At 39.8% G+C, this 22009-nt stretch overlaps 1 protein-coding gene across 3 annotated transcripts in view; it reads left to right on the top strand.

Annotated features, from left to right (window-relative positions):
- Nucleotides 1-22009, top strand: part of SGCG (sarcoglycan gamma) — a 119932-nt gene that overhangs the window by 5643 nt on the left and 92280 nt on the right. Inside the window, exon 1 of one of the 3 annotated variants that reach the window (XM_073894784.1) lies at nucleotides 18562-18754. The exons of 1 other annotated variant lie outside the window; for it this stretch is intronic. The gene's annotated coding sequence lies outside the window, so the exon portion shown is untranslated. Of the gene's footprint in view, nucleotides 1-18561; nucleotides 18755-22009 lie in introns of those variants that run through there. One more of the 3 variants, XM_025875292.2, reaches the window with a different exon arrangement.

The raw sequence follows: 22009 nt of genomic DNA, 5'->3' as shown, positions 1-22009 counted from the left end.
TGACATAAAACTCAGACCTTAAGTATGAATTTGTAATTAGAGCAGGTACTCAGGTAAGTACCAGTTGATTTCAGGGTTTGTTTTTTTTTTTACTTTGCCAGGGGGAGTGAAGGGGACATAGGAATATAATATAATTATCAGATTCACCTCTTAGATTAACAATGATAATGAGACAATAAGTTTATTTTTAAAATAATAAATAATAAACAATAAAAAAGAACTAAAATATGACTTGCATGTCTACAGTAAACTCTATTTCCAGTGAGATATATCAGGAGTAGGCAAACTTTTCCCATAAAGGGCCAGATAATAAATATTTTGGGCTTTGTGGGCCATAGGATCTCTGTCACAACTACACAACTGGGCAGTCATAGCAGCCATAGACGTACATAAACGAGTAGGCATGGCTGTGGCTTAGGGACACTCGTAAGAATAGGTAAAAGGTCTTACTTGACACACAGGCTATCATTTACCAAACCCTGATCTATACCAATGAAAGCAATCAGTTATAAAGAAATAACTTTAGTTGTGAAGTGTTTTTCAACATAGATTGATACTGTCAACCTTAAAAATTAAACAATAAAGCCTACCAAGCTGCAAATTAGTTTACTTGGGAATAGAGAAATTGCAGTTTGGGACATGTAAACTATGGGGAACCATTGGCAAGCCCAGAGAACAGGGAAGAATATCCTTTTGTAGGGGAAAGAAGGAAGTTGGGAGGAGTTGTTTTGAACAAATGTTCATTGGAGTTTGAAGTAGTAGTGGCTTCTCATTGGCCACAGGTGACTGAAGTCGTGACAGCTTTTCATTGGCTGTGAGGAAATCTTAATCCCTCCTCTTGGACTGTGTAGGCTGTGAGGAGCCTAGTAGTGCAGGAGAGCTCCCCATCATGACTTCCGAAATTGTATTGTACCCATCAGTTAGCCGTGATCATCTGCAAAGTTGGCTTATGATTTTGTTTCTATGTACAATAATCAAAAGGAGGTGAGCCAGAAGAGTCATTTTCCTTTAAGAGATAAGAAGGATTTATATAAATTGGAAATAAGGGGGAAAACCCTAAAAATTATTTTATCAAGTTTGCCTCTTTTGACACTTAAAAGATTATACAATTTCATTAAACTATTTAGTTTCATAAAGAATTCTTAGTTTCATACTGGGAAGGGCTCCAGATTTTTCTATGTTGCTTATTTTTAAAATATTAACTATGTATTTAAAAGTGATGTTGTCCTTTATTTGCTACACATTCAACAGCTGGAAGATGTTTTTCCAACTGGTAGATTTTGGTTATTTAGTTTGTAGATAATTTTTTTCAAATATAATAAAAGGTGGTAATCATCTTACAGTATATAAGTGTATCAAATCAACATATTGTACACCTTAAGCTTCTACAATGTTATATGCTAAATAGACCTCAATAAAGCTGGAAAGAAAAGAAATTAATGGAACCCTTCTTTCCCACTTCAAAAAAAGAAAATACTCCCATAATGGTGGCTCCGAATCACTATGTATGTGTCCAAACCCATAGAAAAAACAACACCAAGAGTAAACTCCAGTTTACTGAAAGTAAAATCATTTTAAGTGATTATGATGTGTCAGTTCATTTTTGATTAAAAAAATGTATCATTCTGGTGAGATATATTGGTAATGGAGGAGGCTGTGCATGTGTGGGGAAAGGACGTATATGGCAAATCTCTATACCTCCCTCTCAATTTTGTTGTAAACCTGAAACTGCTCTAAAAAAATAGTCTCTGAAGAATGAACAGTGCAGGGCGCCTGGGTGGCTCAGTTGGTTAAGCGACTGCCTTTGGCTCAGATCATGATCCTGGAGTCCCGGGATCGAGTCCCACATCGGGCTCCCTGCTCAGCAGGGAGTCTGCTTCTCCTTCTGACCCTCTTCCCTCTCATGTGCTCTCTCTCTCTCTCAAATAAATAAATAAAATCTTTAAAAAATAAAATAAAATAAAGAATGAACAGTGCATACATACACCGCATTTTCTTTATCCATTCATGTGTTGAAGGACACGTAGGTTGTTTTTGTATCTTGGCTATTATAAATAATGCTGCAGTGAACATGGAAATGAGGATATCTCTTCAAGATCCTGATTTATTTCCTTTGAATATATACCCAGAAGTGGAATTGCTGGATCATGTGATAGTTCTATTTTTAAACTTTATGAAGAAGCTCCACACTGTTTTCCATAATGGCTGCACCATTTTACATTCTCACCAACAGTGTGTAAGAGTTCCAGTTTCTCCACATCCTTGCCAACACTTGTAATCTCCTGCCTTTTTTGAGAATACCATTATAACAGATGTGAGGTGATACCTCATACTATATTGTATACTTGAAATTTGCTAAGATAGTAGCATTTAAGTGTTCTGACCAGGGAAGGAAGGAAGGAGAAAGAGTATGTGAGGTGATGGATGTGTTAATTAACTTGACTATGGTGATCATTTCACAATGTATGTCAAAATGTCAAGTTGTACACCTTAAATATATACAGGTTTTATCGGCCAATTATACCTCAGTAAAGCTGGGGGAGGGGAATGGGGCTGTGGAAAGTTTTCCATAGGATATGCTTTTGACATGATTTCTATGTTATATCCAAAATGTGGCTGACTGTCAACTCCTGCCCCAGTTAAACAAACAGATTTTTAAAAGGTAATCTGCTACATTCAGAAAAGAGAAGGAAAAATTCAGAGGCCAGACTTTCATTAGCAATGGTCTGAGTTGTAGCGCCGCAAAATTCTTACAGCTCACTAGCCCTAATCTCAAGTTGTAGACAAGTACCTCCACCAGCGGTTGCACTCATCCCACGTTCTTTGCCCAAGGTGGGTGCTTCATTATTCGCTTCAAACCATGCCTGCTCTGGTTGGTTAACATTGCTTTTCATTCCATTTATTCTTCCACATAGCCAGGTTAGAACCTTTCCCACGTGCATCCAAGTGGGTGCTAAATCCCATGAAAACCTCACTCTACACAGCTTCCCAGTGTCCTGGTTTGGGATCCAGTGGCCTCTGCTTCCATGTTGCTTAGACAGCAGCTTGGTATCTGTCACCATCTGGGGTTGCTCAGCAAATTATTGTGGAGTTAGGCTTAATTTTTTCCATCCTCTCAAGTTTGAGCACAGAAACCTGCTTTGAACTTCTTTGCGCAGGGGAAACATCATGAAGAAGCCCAGGCAGGCCCTACCCCTCCATTTCCCTCTCGGACTGCTGTCCGTCAGCCTCCTCTTCCTGTTGGCATTTCCCTTCCCACATACCTGGACCCATGTTGATGGCCTGAACTTCCTTGGCCTGGCCAGGGTCATCAGCTTCCACCTGTCCATGCGTATCTGCTCTGTCCACTGAGAAAAGTCCTGCCACAGATCAATCCTGTAGTGTGATTTTCCTATTGTTATCCCAAAAATGTTTCTAAAATCCCGTTGTGTTCAGTTGCCAGTGCTGAACATTCACAGCCTCCAGCCTCAGCTGGAAGGACCCTTAGGCTCATGCTGTGATCGTTCATTTATGCTTGACTTTTCCCCTTCCCATCCCATTGGGAGCCATTCCAGACTTTCTCCGCTGTCCTTACCACCTTTAGCAGATGAGATCTCTCCTGCTTTCTCCTTCACCACCTTCAGACCATTACATTTCCATGACCGCCCGCCCCCCCGACCTTGGGTGCCTTCCCCTTATGAATTAGCGCAAGACCTTTAGAGAGAGAGAGAGATGGTGGCTACACATATGACTGGTTTATTAAAGACGGAAAATTATTATCAGCCTACCTATGAGCCATTTAAAGCAATCTTGTCCTGTGTCTGTTTTGATATAGTTTTTGTTTGAGAATTTTAATCAACTTACTCTATTACAATGGGAAAAAATTGGGGCAAAGAAATGATTTAAGACAGTTTTTGAACAATGAAAGAACATAAACAAACTGAATATTATAGCATTATCCTCAAATCAATAATTACGTTATTTACTAAATTCAACCAGTAAATACCTGATTATTTCTTGGGCTAAATTTTGAAGTACAAATGTTGGTATTTTAAAAAGGAACAAAATGATAGGGAATGAAAGTAAAAAAAAAATTTATTTTTTATATATTTTTTAAATTTAAATTCAATTAACCAACATCATCAGTTTCAGATGTAGAGTTCAGTGATTCATCAGTTGCCTATAACACCCAGTGCTCATCACATCCCGTGCCCTCCTTAATACCCATCACCCCGTTACCCCATCCCCCACCCACCTCCCATCCAGCAGTGAAAGATAAAATTTTTAAAAGACTTGAGAGGGAGGGCAGTTTTAGGTTCACAGCAAAATTGAGAGGCAGGTACAGAGATTTCCCATGCTGCTCCTGCCCCAGCCCCGGCCTCACCATTGTCAACATCCCCTCCTACACTTGTTACAACACTGTTACCATCCAAAGCTCACAGCTGGCATCAGCGCTCACTCTTGCTGTTGTACGTTCTCTCGGTTTGGACAAGTGTGTAATGACATGTATCCCCCATTGTAGCATCATGAAGAATAGTATCCGTGCCCTAAAATTTCCCTGTGTTCCACCTAGTCAGCCCTTTCACACCACAGACTCCTGGGGAGCACTGATCTTTTTATTGTGTTCATAGTTTTGCCTTTTGCAGGATGTCATATAGTTAGAATCATGTAACCTTGTCAGATTGACTTTTTTCACTTAGTAGTAGGCATTTAAGTTTCCCCTACATCTTCTAATGGCTTGAGAGCTCATTTCTTCTTATTGCTGGATGATATTCCATTGTCTGGATGTACCAGTTTGTTTATCCATTCACCAGTACCCAGGTTTGTGTAAAATCTTTTTAAATGCAAAAATTATATGACTTCTTATCCTAAAAGCATTTCTAAAAGTATGTCTTTTCACACGAGTCAAACCTTTTTGTATTGTTTATGATGTGGGAAGAAAAAGACCTGGAATTACTTCCTCACAGTGTACAATACAGTTCGCATCCAAATAATTGGCTGTGTTCTAGAGGTTTGTTTGCAACTCTGAATATATTTTCTCAGAAATGTATCATATAACTGTTATGTTGTAAGAATTCTTTGCAAATGCTTCTTTAAGCCTAATGTAGCTAAACAATAATGTTTCTTGTTGCACAAAGCCTAAACATTATTCAGAGTATCACTTCTGTGTTTCAGTTATTAAAACCAAGAATATATCAGAATATGTGGTGCTCAGGATTGGCCCAAAGAATAAGGACTCTTTCCTGGGCACATAACTGGGATGAGTTTTCAGTGATAGTTTCAGTAGAAAGGAACCAAGTGTGGTCCTGGGAGAGAAGGAAAATTCTGCACACAGCAGGGTGTGCAGGAAGATTCTATACATGTAGTGGGGAGGAGCTCACAGCCACTTGGGGAACATACTGACGTGTGAATGTATACCAGCCATATCTATAATCCAGTAGTAGACTTTATGTTCGCACAGCATAGCCTAGATTTGGAAAAAAGCTTAATTATTTCTTTCAAATATACCAAAAAAAAAAAGAAAGAAAGAAAGAAAAGAAAAAGAAAATTCTCACTTTGGGAACCTAAAGCAATTACTTCATTCTATTGAGTTGAAATGAACTGTCAAAAATGACTAAGCTTTCAGCTATACTCCTGGGCATAAAGGTGAACTGAACGGAATCATGTTCCAAAAGAGAGCACTCAAATTGCCAGGGATTGAAAGTGGGATAAGATCTATAGAAGAACCAGGAATCCTGAGAGTCTGACTCAAACCAAAGCCACAGAACTGTCCTCAGTTCTGTGCTCTGTTTAAGCTTTTGCTGAAACTGAATTCACTATTTTCCTCTTCTTTGGTTATCTAAGATTGTGTGAAAGACCAAAATTCTTTCAGGAGTAAGGATCCACAGAAGGGTGCCCATGGTGCCTCCGAGTCAGTTTTCTCAAGTAGATAACAACCCTTTTAACCCTACAGTAAAGAGACACGTGGGTGACAGACTTCCACGTTGAAGATGACAATGTGAGGGTAGTATTTACACAGTGCCCTCCTGAGATCATTCAGAAGCAGCAAGGTGAGTGAGAAACTTGTTCAAATTCTATTTTAGGCAACACTAGGAGACAACCAAAGCCCAAACCACAAAATTAGTGGAAAGTATTCCAAAAGAGTGGAGATTGAACAGGTATGCATCTGAAAGAATAGCGAGAGAGATCCTCAGAGCTGCAGGCTCAGAAAACACAGCACTGTGTGTGTTTCAAAGGCAAGAGTGTGTCCTGCGTGGTGCAGCCTGCACATCCCACACACAGTAGGAGGAGGAGATGAATGAGCTGACAGCAGGGGATCTCTTGCACAAGCTCTGTGCCAGGATGCAAAGGTGCGCAGATGAGGAGTCACACAGATAAGTCACATGTCAGGAGGCAGTCTGTCTGTTGAAGCTAAGCATAGCACAGATCTTGTACTGTGAAAGAGAAAGGAAGGAACGAAGGAAGAAAGGAGGAAGGGAGGGAGGGAGGGAGGGAGGGAGGGAGGGAGGGAGGGCAAAAGAAAAGGGGAGGGGAGAGGAGAGAAAGAAGCCAACCAAACAAACTGAGAGGTGAAAACTAGACAAACACAAATACTCTGGGTCATGAAGAAAATTCCAGTCAGACCAGAACATACCCCATCCTGGCAAAGACCTCCTGAAAGTAGCTGGTCAGAGAGCGGAAAGGAAAGAGAGTGACAGCTCTACGGAAGGGGCTCCTTAGAAGAAATGAGCAGTATTTTGCGGATAACAACGCTTTTCATGTCCTACAGCTGGCGCTTGGAATAAGGTCTTCTCTTACAGGGGCTGTGGCTACATTGTTGTGCAGCTGTGATTATCAGCCTTGGCAACCCATTAGAACTGCCTAGGGAACTCGGCAAACGCCGATAGCAGGGCCTCCATCATAGCAAATACATCAGAATTTCTGGAGAGGATCCCGGGCAGTGGTGTTCTGTATACCTCTCTTGGTTGCTGCTAACGTGTGGCCGGCTGAGAACCACTGCTCTTCATGCCTCCTCCTCTCTGGCCTTATCAGGCCTGTTCCGTGCGCCATGTGCCCACCCCTGGGCCTTGCTTGTCCCACGTACACACAGATCATTCCTGCCCCCGGGCCATTACATGGGCCATCACCCGCCGATATCACACTTTGCCCTAGTCTTTTCGTGATTGCTCCTTTCTCATTATTCAGGTCCTCCCACAAAGGCCTGCCCTGACCATATACTTAAATATTCTCCCCCTCCCCATGCTTACTTTCTTTTTTTTTTTTAAAGATTTTATTTATTTATTTGACAGATACACAGCGAGAGAGGGAGCACAAGCAGGGGGAGTGGGAGAGGGAGAAGCAGGCTTCCTGCAGAGCAGGGAGTCCGATGCGGGGCTCAATCCCAGGACCCTGGGATCATGACCTGAGCGGAAGGCAGACGCCTAACGAATGAGCCACCCAGGCGCCCCCCCACACACACTTTCTTTCTTAATAAACTTGCCACAGTGAGAAATCTTCTTGTTTATTGTTTTCACACTGATTGGCTGTTTCCTCTCAACTAGAGTGTAAGCTCTGAACAGGTAAGCCCTCCTTCGTGCTGTGCACTCTACTATCAGCATCTAGAACAGTGTTTGGCACCCAGTTGGTGCTTGCGCATTGGATCAAAAACAGCAGAAGTGACTTCAGCAGGATCCTGGTAGCCTTTGCGTATAACTGATTCATGTAAGACAAACCAACTCGGCATCCCAGAAAAACAGTTTCAGAGAGAGTTAATCGTTAATTCCATTAGGCAACCTCTATATACAATAGGAAGCATTTCCATATAGCTACCTAAAAAGGCATTACTTTTCTTAGGCAATTACTGAGACAAGAACTGAATTTCTCATTTATTCTGGCAAACGTAAAAGCTAATCAACAAAGGCAACTCATGTGTATGACAGAAAAAATCCTTGATGAATATTATTTAAATAAATCATGAATGACAGACAACTGCTGTTATTCACTCCATTGCGCTGTTACCATATTTTACCAAATCTACAATGCCAATTTTTTACATTGTAATAGCTCTTAATTGGGATGCATATTACCATTAGTGCCAGATTATAGTTTAATTTGCAGAGGTACTCCTTACTGGCATAAAAATAGTGGTGTTCTTAAAATCATCAATCTTAGCTTTGATGAAATAATAGTATATGAGAAAGTCAGGGCTTTTTCATGAGGTTTCCTTGAATCATTACTATGCCTATCTTTTTTTTTTTTTTAATTTAGAACTACCATGTTAAATCTTCCCACTGGTCTTCTCTTGCCAAATCAGGTTATCTTTCTCTGTCCTCATCTTTGACCTCGGCAGAGCATTTGGTAACCCTGAATAGCCCCATCATTTACATATGCCACCACAGAAGGTATGGATTTCTGTAACCTCCGAGTTCTGTTTTACAACTGGTAAGGAGCTGTTCAAGTTTGTGTTCATCACCTCTCTTCATTGTTTGAAGCTTTACTCTTGGTACCATCACCCCCTCATTCTTTCACACCAGGAACTAAGTGAATTCCTACACCACCACCACCAACAACAAAAATTTTTTTTAAAAAGGCAAGTTCTTTATTGCATTGGTTTGACTAAAACTTACTTTATATTTTTATGTTGCAAATTATCAAATACCCACTCTACACTTTTGAATGGAAGAAAGGCAATTTATTAGCTGATGTAACTAAAAAATACAAGATTAGAGGTGATTTAGGCATGCCTCGATTTACGGACTTGAAATTACCATGAATTTTACTTCATCTCTCAGCTCCAACCTTTGCTGCGTTGTGTTGTGTTCATGGCTGCTCACTAACCAGGCTTGAATTGCTATCAAATTCAAGTCAAGCAGAAAAGAAAGTGTGTCTTGTCAGCCACTGAAACAGAAGTTGTGGGATTGCTCTGATTGAGTCTGGTTGGCTTGGACAGAGTCAGTCTAAAATAATCTCTGGCCAAGAGAATGCCGCGCTCCTCTCAGCCTGGCCTAAGTCACATGACCTGCCACTCAACCTGGGAATGGCGTTGGTCTGACTGGACCAAACATACGGACTGAAAGCAAGGTAGGGGTGAGTCCCCAAAAAGAAAATCCAAGGGTCATTACCACAAGTGGAGTTCATGGATGTTGAGAAACAAAAAGCATATACTCATACACTTTTTGGAACCAACATGTTCACTTTTGACATTTTTAAGTTTTTAATCTCATTTTTTTAAAGATTTTATTTATTTATTTGCGAGAGAGGGAGAGAGAGTGAGAGTACAAGCGGGGGGGGGGGGCGGCAGGCGGAGGGAGAAGCAGGCTCCCTGCTAAGCAAGGAACCCGATGTGGGACCCGATCCCAGGACCTTGAGATCATGACCTGAGCCGAAGGCAGCCGCTTAACTGACTGAGCCACCCAGGCATCCCTTAATCTCTCATTTTTAAATGAAAAAATATTTGTTTCTTTTTTAAATATTAGTAAACCCATGGGATTTTTGTGCTATAGTGAGAAACCAGATTTTGTGCTGTTGTGGAGATGCCAGATTTTCTTCTTGTTGCTGAAATTATACAGAATCTAATGCTTGATTGTCAAACAGCTTTATTTCTTTCACGGTAAGTAACTGGACTTGGTCATGCATAGGATGTGCTTAGGCCAGCATTCCTCATTTTTTCCCTTTAATTGCAGACTTCCTTATCCAAATAAATAAATAAAAATGAAATAAAATTTTAAAAAAAGACTTTTTGATCATTTGCCAATTGGGGGGCAAATACACACACTGCTTGAAATAATTTACATTAAACTATGGAAAGTTTCTGGCAGGGCCAAATGGCAAACGGCAATGCCTTTAAGCTAAGAAAGAGAACAGAAGTTTTGGGGAGAAGTGGGAGGGATAATTAAAATATGTTGAGTTTGCAACATGATGACTTTGAAATATCCACGCCAATAAGTCGTGAAACACAAGGGACCCAAGCCAAAAACTTCATTGCTACATCTCGTCTCTCAAGGTCATTCTCTTCACCACTGTCTTTTCTCCCAGGCCTCAGCATTGAGTCTTGCTGTCACCCCCAGGACCCCATTACCTCATGACACAGCATTTGTGTTGTCATGAGCCCTCTAGCATCCAGTTTTCACATTTTCAGTGGGAAGAAGGTTTTTGAAATAATAAGACTTTGAAGACTTTTCAGTAGAGAGGGTGAAGGTCCGAGGTCAGGAGCTCAGGGGCCCTCAAGAGGACACAAGCAGGACAATGGTCAGAAGCAAGTCAAATTCAGCTTCATGGGGTATCCAGTATCTTTAACTTTCAGACTGTAAAGTATTCCTGTGTGTTTGTCAAGGCTGTTAAACTGTGTATATCCTATACAAGGCAAGTTGTTGGCAAAAGATGTGGATGCCAGAAAACTAAACTGTAAGAAAAAAATAATAATTTGGTTTGATTGTGTGAAAGTGCTATTGTGTAGTCTGCCTAGGAAGGGTAGTTACTAGCTGAGCACGTTAATAATTAGGCATAACATCAAGTCAGAATGCTTTTATTGTATTAGGTATACCATGAAGTAAGCCAAAACACATTTGTCGTAAAGGCTGCATTTGTCATAATCTGCGATTCATGTATTCTATTTCGTTTTGAAAAACTCACTCACAGCCTTAAGAAACAATTATAATAGCTGCCATTGATATGTGTTTTACTATGTGCCGAGTGCCTTTTGTACATTATCACATTTAATTATTTTACTAGCCTTAAGCAGGGAGTTGATATTATCCCCAACATTAATAGCAGAAAACAGACCATTAAGAAAAATAACTAACATTATACAAGCTATTACTTGTGAAAAAGCTGAATTTAAACTCAGTTGATCCGAAAGCCTGGAGTTTTGGGCCATTTGTTTATATTATTTGTAGGGAAAGAATAAGTAAGGAAGATTTTTAAGTTAATGCTGTGTAGTTTTAATCATAATTAGGCTACAGAATGTAGAGGGTTGAACTAAAGCCACCAATACTGTAACTGTTTCAAGGCTTTGGGTCATGGTCTCAAAACTTATTTGAGGGGCGCCTGGGTGGCTCAGATGGTTAAGCGTCTGCATTCAGCTCAGGTCATGATCTCAGGGTCCTGGGATCGAGGCCCACATCGGAGCCTGCTTCTCCCTCTGCCTGCCACTCCCCCTGCTTATACTCTCCCTCTCTCTCTCTCTCTCTCTCTCTCTCTCTGGCAAATAAATAAAACTTTTTTAAAAAAACTTATTTGACTTAGGTCAATGACAGGTACACATCTCAATATATGTTGGTTCATATACATTTACAAATTATGTTCACACAATATTTATGTCACTATATTGAATACATTTGAAACACACACAAATATTGGAAATTTCAAAAGGCTGAGCTAATGATGATTTCTGCTCTTAGAGAATCAACTACCACTAGGCCTTTCCCAAATACAATTAAGTTTTCCTTTATGTGCTTCCATAGCCTTTGGCTCATACCCATACTGTTATGCTAACCACATTATTGAATATTTAACTATCTGCCCTCTAAGCTGGAAAAAAACTACATAAGCACAGAAACTGTGGTTTCCTTGTTAAATTCCTTCATTTAGCAGATATTAATGAGTAGCTAGAGGCTAAGGAAATCCAGGTATCAAGACTCAGTCCCTGCCACCAAACTTATGAACAAATAAAGGGATAACAGGATTTAGGGAAGTAAATAAGCAGCAACAGATTGGTCTGCACTGAATGCTGTGAGGACCACAGAGATATTTAAGAGGGTACCAGCCTTGCAAAAAAGAGGAAGTTAGAAGAGAAGAGTTAGATAAGTCTAGGTACTAATACAGGATAGCTCTTGCTATGTAGTAGCTCCTCAAGAGAGATATGTGGTTGTTAAATGCTGATTTTTTTGCGTTTGAGAAGATTGAGAAAAATCACTTCTCTGTTTACTGCCCCAGTTCTGAACCAACTGAGAGACAGAGGGATGAGGCAAATGAAGGTCTAAGTGTCATTGTGTTAACAAATAGAGCTGTTGGAGAATGTATTCCAGATGTGCAGCAACAATGGGCTTCCTAATGTTACATCCCCAGCAAGGGCTAACAGGCCCCTTAGGCAGCTCTAGATGATCACAGGTCCCTCCGAGGGCCTGAAGGATCAGTGTCAAAACTGTACTCTCTGCAGGCATGAACGTCTCTGAAGAGGGAGGAAATGGACCATATGGACCCACTATTTTATTCTAACTCATCAGTGAGAAGAATTAATCCACTTTCCCTGGGAAGAAATGAGTAGAAGTTATAGAGAGAACCTAGAAATGTTACTACACTGGGAGGAACCTTCTCATAGAAGGAATAAGTGTTCCTTTGTAAGTTACTATTCTCACAAATTTCAATGTCTAACATACTTTCCAATGTCCCTGGGCACAGATCTTCCTCCATCGACAGATTTCCAATATTCTCTTTCGGTTCTGTTTTTTTTATCCTCCAGTTTATTTTATACCACATATTTTCCTTTTCATAAATCTTACCACCATTTACACTCTAGTTCTTCATCAGAAATTTCTGATCAGGGTAAAGAGATTTTAAAAACATTCATGAAATAGAACGTTAAGTATTCTCACTCGATTATTTTTCAATAAGAACAAATACACTTACGTTTTATAAATGGACGCTACCTTCTCTTTGATTGAATCAGATATATGAAATGCCAGATGAATGCAACAGGAAATAAACTAGGAGAATATTAATTTTACCAAAAACTGCAACGAGTACCTTTAAATAGTAATGTACCTTACTCAATATAAACTAGAAATGCAAATCAGACTAGAATTACATTTCTCTGTAGGAACTCTTAATGACAGATGTCAGTGGAGCAAGGACTTCAAAGTTTAGTCTGAAATTATTTCAACCTAAAATTTTATACTAAATGAAACTATTAACCAGTTTTGGAGAATAGATACATTTTCAGACATAAAAGAACTTAGACAATCTACTTCCCAAACACCGTTTCTGAATGATATTTGAGGGTGCAGTCCATCAAAGCAAGGGGGTATATGAGGAGAGGACGTGAGAGCTGAGTCGGGGAAGATTCACCCAGCTCAGGAGAGCAATGAGATCTAAGGAAGACAGCAGCTGTGTGGGAAGCTGCCTTGGCGATGGACTGGCCCAGGAGGAGGGGAGCCTGGAGTACAGCACGATCCTATATAGTGGATATTATTAGAAATTCAACAGAAGTTTGACGATGTGGTAGAGGTAGAGAATGCAAGGAACAGAAAGACCATTAGAAAGTCAGGGAGCTGGAGGTGAGTCCTACAAGAAAAGCATGATAGAAACTACTTAAATTAGCAAGGAACAGTGTGTTTCAAGAAGAAAAATGACATTGATTCCAAATAATAGATTAAAGGAATAAAAACTGAGAGACAACTAAGATAAGCTGAAGAAGGCAAATTTAGGAAAATTTCGTATTTTACAACAATTACAAAAGTGGTATTCAGAAACTCCAACAACAATAGCTCTCTGGGAAAGGCACAATGTCAGTACAAAGCAATTAAAATATTTGGAAGGGGCGCCTGGGTGGCTCAGTTGGTTAAGCAACTGCCTTCGGCTCAGGTCATGATCCTGGAGTCCCGGGATGGAGTCCTGCATCAAGCTCTCTGCTCAGCGGGGAGTCTGCTTCTCCCTCTGACCCTCCCCCCTCTCGCGCTCTCTCTATCTCATTCCCTCTCTCAAATAAATAAAATCTTTAAAAAATAAAAATAAAAAATAATAAAAAATAAAATATTTGGAGGAATATTGAAAAAAAAAGATTCCATTCAAACTGATAACAGAAGCATTGAGGAGCACAGGTGTTTGTCTCTGAAAGGGAATATGGTTAGATATTTGGGTAGCTAGTTGTAAAATGTGAATGCTGTGTATTGCATTATTTTTTTTAATCAACCTGATCAAATCACAAGAGATACAGGAGAATATAGTTTCAAAGTGGAAGGTAAATATGACCACTTTGAGCATGTACAAAAAGTACAGGGTAACTACAGAGGGTTAGAGATAGGAGTGGCAGGCAGTGGGGCACGTGGGTGGCTCAGTCAGTTGAGCTTCCGACCCTTGATTTCAGCTCAGGTTGTGATCTCAGGGTGGTGAGATCAAGCCCCAAGTTGTTCCCCGCATTGGGCTCCACACTGAGTGAAGGGTCTGCTTGGGTCTCTCTCTCCCTCTCCCTGTGCCCCTCCCCTCCCCCCTCGCTCTCTCTAAGATAAATAAATGAATCTTTAAAAAATTGTGATGACCAAATGCAGTGATTACCAATGAATAACCTTTGAAATTTTGGGTAGTCCATTTTCTCTTCTGAAATGTAAGAGTTTTCTTTTTTTCAAGTCTTCTTATTTTTCCAGCATCCCACTGTTTTCTTTCCCATCATCTCTGACAACACTGAATTAGCCCTTTACACTAAATAGTGACTCCTAAACTTCCCCCAAAGTACCACAAGACACAAAATGCCTACATTCAGTAATCTAGTGATCAATTTAATTTTTTTATTTGTACGGCAACTCCAAAGGGAATGTGAATTATCTTTCTAAAATGCATACACTTGGATGATCTCTATTTAAGAATAATCAGAGAGTTTGGGTGAGAAGCATCCAGGTGATTACATTAATTACATTCCAGATTTAAACCTATTGTGTTTTCATTTGTGTAGAGAATCATTGCATTTTGCTTATGTGAAAGGTCTGTGGCCATCTCTCCTGAGGAAGTTGTATCTTTGATTGGAGGGCAGATCATTGACGTTGTTATTTTTTAAGGCTTGAAAGTTTATCTCTCACAAAATATTTTAATTTGATTTCACATTTCATTTGCCCTGAAAGTGAGTACTTTTATTACTGTTATACTGACCTCTTCTGGAAAAGTCTTATAATGTCATCCTGATCATGTGTTAGCTCTTTTTTTTTTTTTTTTTTTTTTTTTTTTTTTTTAGGTGTGTTTTGGAATTGATAGCATAAGAAACATTGAATTTGATGTAACTATTCAGGGTTCAGTTGAGGGCTCAGGTGCTGAGCAAGGAGTTGATAGTTTAGTAGAGAGAATATGTATATAAAGCAATGATAGCAACGTAAATACAAATAACTATAAGTTTATAAATACATATAGAAAGCTGATAGTGACATATGAACAGACTTTCAAAAGTTAAATAGTCATTAGAAAGAAAAGGATGGGAGGTAACTTTGTCATATTTAGCCAGGCACCCAATGGCATGTAGTTTCTTACCAAACCTAAAGGATGGGGACATGGGAGACAGACACAGCCCAGTCGTAAAGGTGTGTGTGCCCTGTCAAGAACGTGGTCCCCATCCTGAAGGCTCGTTGGGGGTCTTGAGGCTGGGGAGTGATGAGGAGAGAATGACCTGTTCTCGGCATTTCTCTGGCAATCCCAGGAGTCTAAAATGGAACGTGGCAGAACCTGGAAGCAGAACCCGGAAGCAGGCCAGCAGGTGCTGAGCACCAGGAGACACCTGCTGGTGAGCCGCCCAGTCAGACGGGGACCCCCCAAAGAGAAGGGAGCAGGCAGAGGGAGGAAATACAGCGGCTTAGTGACGGGCCGGCTGGTTAGTGAGGGAGGTTCCCAAGTCAGTCAGCGGTAACTTTGTGGAGGATGGCGTCAGAAACTGAGAAAGGAAGGATGAACAAAAGAGCAGGTTTGGGAGATGGTGAGTTTAGTCTGGGAGGAAAGAGTGAAGTGGTGTGGGGGGGTTTAGTCATAGGCGCTCACATCTGCAGTTAGTATCCAAAGTCACAGGAACTATTAAAAATAGGAACACTGTATACTGATCAACTTCAGCTGGGTCCAAACACTGTCTAGTATATTCACTAGTAAATTTACTGCGCGGCTCTTCACAACTTCTCTCCTCTTTTCAGACTTTCAACTGTCTCATCCCCCATCATCCCCTATATCCTCCCTCCTCAGGCAAACTTACCTCCCATTTCAAAACGAACCATATCTCTACCAGAAATTCCTTGTTTTCACTAGATCTAAAAGTGGTCTCTCTAACCCGGTGTCTTAGGCAGCAGGACTGTCTGCCCCCACGCAGAACAAGGTAGGAGGGCAGGATTGCTAACTGACTACAGGGGGAAGGATAAGGGTGAATCCCAGAAGGATCCTATAGTTATGGAAGACATAAGAGCCTAAGGACTTTCTTCTTTCTTTTTTGAATTGAAGTACGGTTGACACAATGTTACATTAGTTTTAGGTGTACAACATAGTGGTTCAACAGTTGTATATATTACACAGTGTTCACCGAGAGAAGTGTGGTCACCATCTGTCGCTATACGTTATTACGATAGTACTGACTATATTCCCTATGCTGTACTTTTCATCTCCATGACTTAGTTATGACTGGAAGCTTGTACTTCTTAATCCCCTATACCTTTTTCACCCATCCCCCCTCTGGTGACCACCAGTTTGTTCTCTGTAGGTATCGAGAACTGTTTCTGTTTGTTTGTTTGCCACGCCCAAACCAGCTCTGTAACCTTGAGCGAGCTATTTTACATCCAGTGGACAGTTTGACTAGGTTGTTTCCTTTCAGGCCTCTTATAGCTTTAAAATGCTATGATTCCACTGAAAACATATACACTGAGGTGTGTATATGTGAGTTATAAGCTGAAGCTAACCTTACATTAAAAACTTTGAAGATCTTAAAAGGAGTGAGATCTTGCCATTTGCAACGACGTGGATGGAACTGGAGGGTGTTATGCTGAGTGAAATAGGTCAATCAGAGAAAGACATGTATCGTATGACCTCACTGATATGAGGAATTCTTAATGTCAGGAAACAAAGTGAGGGTTGCTGGAGTGGTAGGGGGTGGGAGGGATGGGGTGGCTGGGTGATAGAAATTGGGGAGGGTATGTGCTATGGTGAGCGCTGTGAATTGTGCAAGACTGTTGAATCACAGATCTGTACCTCTGAAACAAATAATGCAATAAATGTTAAGAAAAAACAAAGAAGATAGCAGGAGGGGAAGAATGAAGGGGAGTAAGTCGGAGGGGGAGACAAACCATGAGAGATGATGGACTCTGAAAAACAAACTGGGGGTTCTAGAGGGGAGGGGGGTGGGGGGATGGGTTAGCCTGGTGATGGGTATTAAAGAGGGCACGTTCTGCCTGGAGCACTGGGTGTTATGCACAAACAATGAATCATGGAACACTACATCAAAAACTAATGATGTAATGTATGGTGATTAACATAACAAAAAATTAAAAAAAACTTTGAAGATCTTGTTTTAATAATTTCAACTATTCTATAAAATGAAAGATGTTTTTCTCTAAGCCCTCCTCCTGAAGTACTGAAAAGAAAAGTTGGTAGTATTAAATGAATCTGTAGATGTGAATGGAGATCAAATCCATAACTTGAGTAACATTTTTACAAAGCAGTCCACAAAACATTGAAAAGTTCATTGTTATAAAACCAATTTACTGATTGCTGAAAAGGTCCCTCAATATGTAACCTTTAAATGTGTGACATTTCAACCAGAATATTGAGTTAGGAGTTTCAGAGTTTGACTTTTCAGACACAAACTGATACAAACATACATCTCATATCATCATTGTTAAGTATTTATATGTATGTGTGTGTATATATATATATATATATATGAGATAGTTGTGTTGTGCTGTAATTTTATGTCTAAATTGCTGTGTCAGAGAAAATTGTAATGTGCAGAGAGTTCATGAAAGATTTTTTAAAGTCTTATAAATAAATGTGTGATTAGTTGAAGCTATATCAGCTTTTAATTTAAGGCCTGCAGCTGTTGGTATGAGAAGCATCAAATGTCAAAAGAAGTTAGAGTTATGAATAAATAGAATAAGAGAAAAGGTCTCCTGAGAAGAAAAGAAAAGAAATAGTAAGCATATGGATTATCATTGCACTGCTTCTCCTATTCAAGGTTTAGTGCTAAAATACAAATTTCAAATATATAATTTAATCTGTGTTAATTCATGCTGCTTACCAGGCTATATATAAAAATAATGCAAAATAAAAGATTATTTTAAAAGCTTGATATTTCTTTACATCTTATGAAAATGAATAAAGATAAAACATCAAGACTGCATTGTTACATTCACATCCTTTGTTAAACATAATATAAATTTAATTTACTGGGAAAGAACTGTCGTAATTTTAACGGGCAGAATTTATTTACTTTCTTTTTATTAGGATGATCATTCCCTAAGGTTTTCTTCTCAAATATTAAAGTTTTTCACTTAAAAAGAGGCTTAAAAAGAGTGATTTTTAAGGAGTGACTATTATATGATAATGTGCATTTCACATGAATGAGAATAGTATACATTTAATACTAATAAAGTCACAACTTCTCAATGTTGCATTTGAAATGATTGCCAAGAGATTTTGTCAACATTGAATTCTACTGGAAACTAGTCTGGTTTTTGCTATTCGCTTAAGGTAAAGTTTATTTTAGAAAGTTATAATTACATAAGACTATCATGATTCAGGATTTAAATGTTGGTTTTGTAAGAATTTTTTTTTTTTTGGCCCACTTAGAGCTGTGTCCTGGAATTGGTGCCCAAACAATTTTAAGTGTGGTACGAGCTGTTTATGTCACTGAGTAAAATTAGATACGCCTGTTGCTAATACGAGGGGACGAAACATGAGACAAGGCCAAACGCGTGAGAGCCTTTTCTTCCAGGCATAGTCTCTGAAGCCTGAAGCCCCAAATCCTTCACTCATTCTTCAAGTAAGGGGAAAGTTTGAAACACTGTGTGTGTGATAGAGCTGGAGCTGATTGTAGCTACTTCCCAGGGGGCTTTTTAATACATCTAAGGTAAGTCATCAGTTTTAACTTGGATTTTAGATCATTCAACTTGGATTTTAGATCATTACAATGTACAACTTAAAAACCAAACAGGTTCAAGTTTTCTTGGTTTTTCTCTTCGTAGATGACATAATAGTTAATAAATTCCATTTAAAATGTTGAATACATTTCTCTCAAAATGATTATATATAAGTATCAATAAAATTTAGTGTAACTTCTTATTTCCACTCTTTTACTCAGACTACTAACATGCTATGTATTTTTCACACGATTTGTATTTCTAATGTTTTTAATTTGTGGAATTCCATGATAGCATTTCTCTGTTACCAGGCATTGCATCGTACACGATAGTTAATCTAGATAAAATATAATCTTAAGATTACCTGTTTCTAATTCTACTCTTAAATTTCTGTGGTTGAACTACATTTGCTTTACATTTTATCCATAGCTCTGTTACAGACATTAAAAAATAGATTAAAATTAATGAGAGCAAGAGTCCCAGTCGTTTGATAAATTGGGAATAAGCAAAAAAAGAGCAAATTACCAACTTTGGCCTCCCAACTATTTTTGAAGTAAAAAAAGGAAAGAATAGTTCTCTCCTAAAATCTGGAAAACAAAGTGTTGCTCAAAATCTGTATCAAAAAGTCAATATAGAGTACAAGGTAAACATGTGCCAACACTTAGGCCTACTAAAGTTGTCAGCGCTTTCCTTGTATTTCCTAATATGGAGCAATTGGAAAACAAGTTTAAAGGGAGGCTCAGAAAAAGATAATAAGGGAAAATAGAACTCAACTGGCTGAAAGATTCGCCAGCAGGATGGAGTAACTCACTAGTACAAAATGTACTGTTTAGTTGTTACTTATTTTCTTGGAAACATTTTGTAGAAATAAGTACAAAGAGGAACACTCAGAGTTTCAAGACTAATGGTTCAAGTTGGTGTTAGTTTTATACGTTCTAGAATTTATCTAAGATTTTCTTTCAAAGCCAAATGAAAAGTAGTATTTCAGCATATTTAAATGTCAAATTCCAAGGACTGACAAATCCAAGTTTCCAGAAGAGGATGGCTAAGCTTGAAGTCGCACGTACCAAGGGCGGGCTACCCCAAAATGTAAGAGTCACTTAAGAAACAGCCAGTGAAAAAACAATCTGACCCCCCACTCCCCTGCGTTTGTCTCCTGAAAGCAAGAAATCAGTCTCCCATGTGAAAGGTGCCCTCCTTGTAGCAGGAGATAAGGAGACCTCCTTATCACCAGAGGTGGGGAATTGAGAGCCAAGAAGTCTATATAAACAACCCTTGTTATGTTTTACTAATTTACTCCCCCAGCCCAAATTCTGTTTAGAATTCCTTACTAATGGAAGCTCCCAAAGTTAAGTTTTCTTTGTCCTATCAATTCCTCACAGACTTATGGTCCCTTTCTCTAATATAAAAACTGCCTGCCTGGGTTGTTTCTTTATTTTTCTTAAAGATTTTATTTATTCATTAGAGAGAGAGAGAGAGGGCACAAACAGGGGGAGCGGCAGAGGGAGAAGCAGGCTCTCTGCTGAGCAGGGAGCTGGAAGCAGGGCTCGATCCCAGGACCCTGGGATCATGACTTGAGCCAAAGGCAGACACTTAACCGACTGAGCTATTCAGGCGCTCTGGGATGTTTCTTTAGGTCTTCACCTCATTATTGGGCCTCCGTGTGCATGTAGTAAACTTTGGGCTTTGTCTTGTTTTCTCTGTTAATCTGTCTCAGGTCAATTTAATTCTTAAACCACCTGGAAGACCTTAAACGGTAGAAGGAAAAATGTTTCCTCCCCTACACAATTAAAATGCTGAAAATAAAATGGCTCCATATTGTCCTTTAAAATACACACTTTCTAGTCATTGCATTGCTGTTGACTATGAAAATCAAATAGTAATTGTAAATTATGAACAGGTGTCCATTTAGTTTAATTTTGCATATTGTGTAGGACCTGTGGTTCTCCCTTTGCTCCCTCTTCTGCTTGGCTTCTCACAGACCCTTGCTTCTTTTCAAATGAGCTCAGCCCGGCTAAGGGCTAAGCCCACCATTGGTATGGTTTCCTCATGGCAGGGAAAACACTACAATCCCAAGGATGATTTTGCTACTTGCCCATTCTTCAGAACCTGCCTCTCCCCCTCTGTTCTTCCCTCCCCTTTATCCCACCCCCCCCACAGGAGCATCAGCCTAGCTTTGTGCTTCTCTGGACCTACAAAGAGGCCAGATATTTCCATGCTGTCCCCATGAGTGTTGTGGTTTTCCTCATCCACTGGACTTGCCATTTCAGACTGCAACTTCATTTTCAATTTTATATCTGATTATGTCCTAGCAAAATTTATGGGAAAATTGATATAGGAGTATTTAGTAATTAGTGGATTTACAAAATTCTCAAGAATTCTCTCAAAATCCCTCAAAATATCGAAGTCTGCTTGACGTGGGTATGACCGGTGTGCAGCACACCACTGATGAAAAAGGAGCTGGGGATGGCAGGAGAGTTTGTTTATGCCCAAAGGATGTGTGCTTCATCCTAAAACCGTGGGGTGCTTTTGAGCATTTACAACAGAAAAGCAGTGGGGACAGATTTATTCTGTGGGATACTCACTCTGGTTGCCATGGAGACTGGATTGGGGACATGGGGGAGGGAGAGGGAGGAGTTATGGAAAGTCCAGAGACAGCTTCTGCTGAGGACTGAGGAATGAAGGGAGAAGCAGCAGGAAGAAGCCATTGCTGTAGAGATGGATATCTTGAAACCTAGCCTCACCTTTGTGACTATATTTCAACTCTCTTTTGCACATTCTCAATTGGTTTTACTTGTGAAAGTTCCCTGAAAAGCATAGTTTCAATGGCGAGGCAGTGACTACAAGTGCAGGCTCTGGAGTCAGAGCGCCACTTCCCAGTTGTATGATCTTGTTTGAATTGCTTAACTGCCCTCGGCCTCGGTTTCCTCATTTGTAAAACTAGGAATAATCACTTTCTACCTCCTGACGTTATAATGAGTATCAAATTCAGCTCATACAAAACATGTAGGTGTCTGACTTCTTGGTAAACAGTAGCTCTCCTCATCCTCCCGCCCCCACGCCTCCTAACCATCACCACCAATAATGAGGAAATACATAATCTCTTATTCTCACCCCCACTGACAGGGAGGTCAGAGAGGAGCCTCAGGATGGTGAGTATCAGGATTTCTAACCTGCTTCTCCTGGACCCCTAGCAAGGCACCATGAGCCCTCTGTAGAAGATACCAGACTGAAGCTGTTATTCC

This window comes from Callorhinus ursinus, unplaced genomic scaffold (genome assembly GCF_003265705.2).
Source record: "Callorhinus ursinus isolate GAN/ISIS: 27379988/994484 unplaced genomic scaffold, GSC_fseal_2.0 scaffold7, whole genome shotgun sequence".
Lineage (NCBI taxonomy): Eukaryota > Metazoa > Chordata > Mammalia > Carnivora > Otariidae > Callorhinus > Callorhinus ursinus.
The sequence above is the reverse complement of the archived record's forward strand: the minus strand, read 5'-3'. Positions and strand labels throughout refer to the sequence as shown.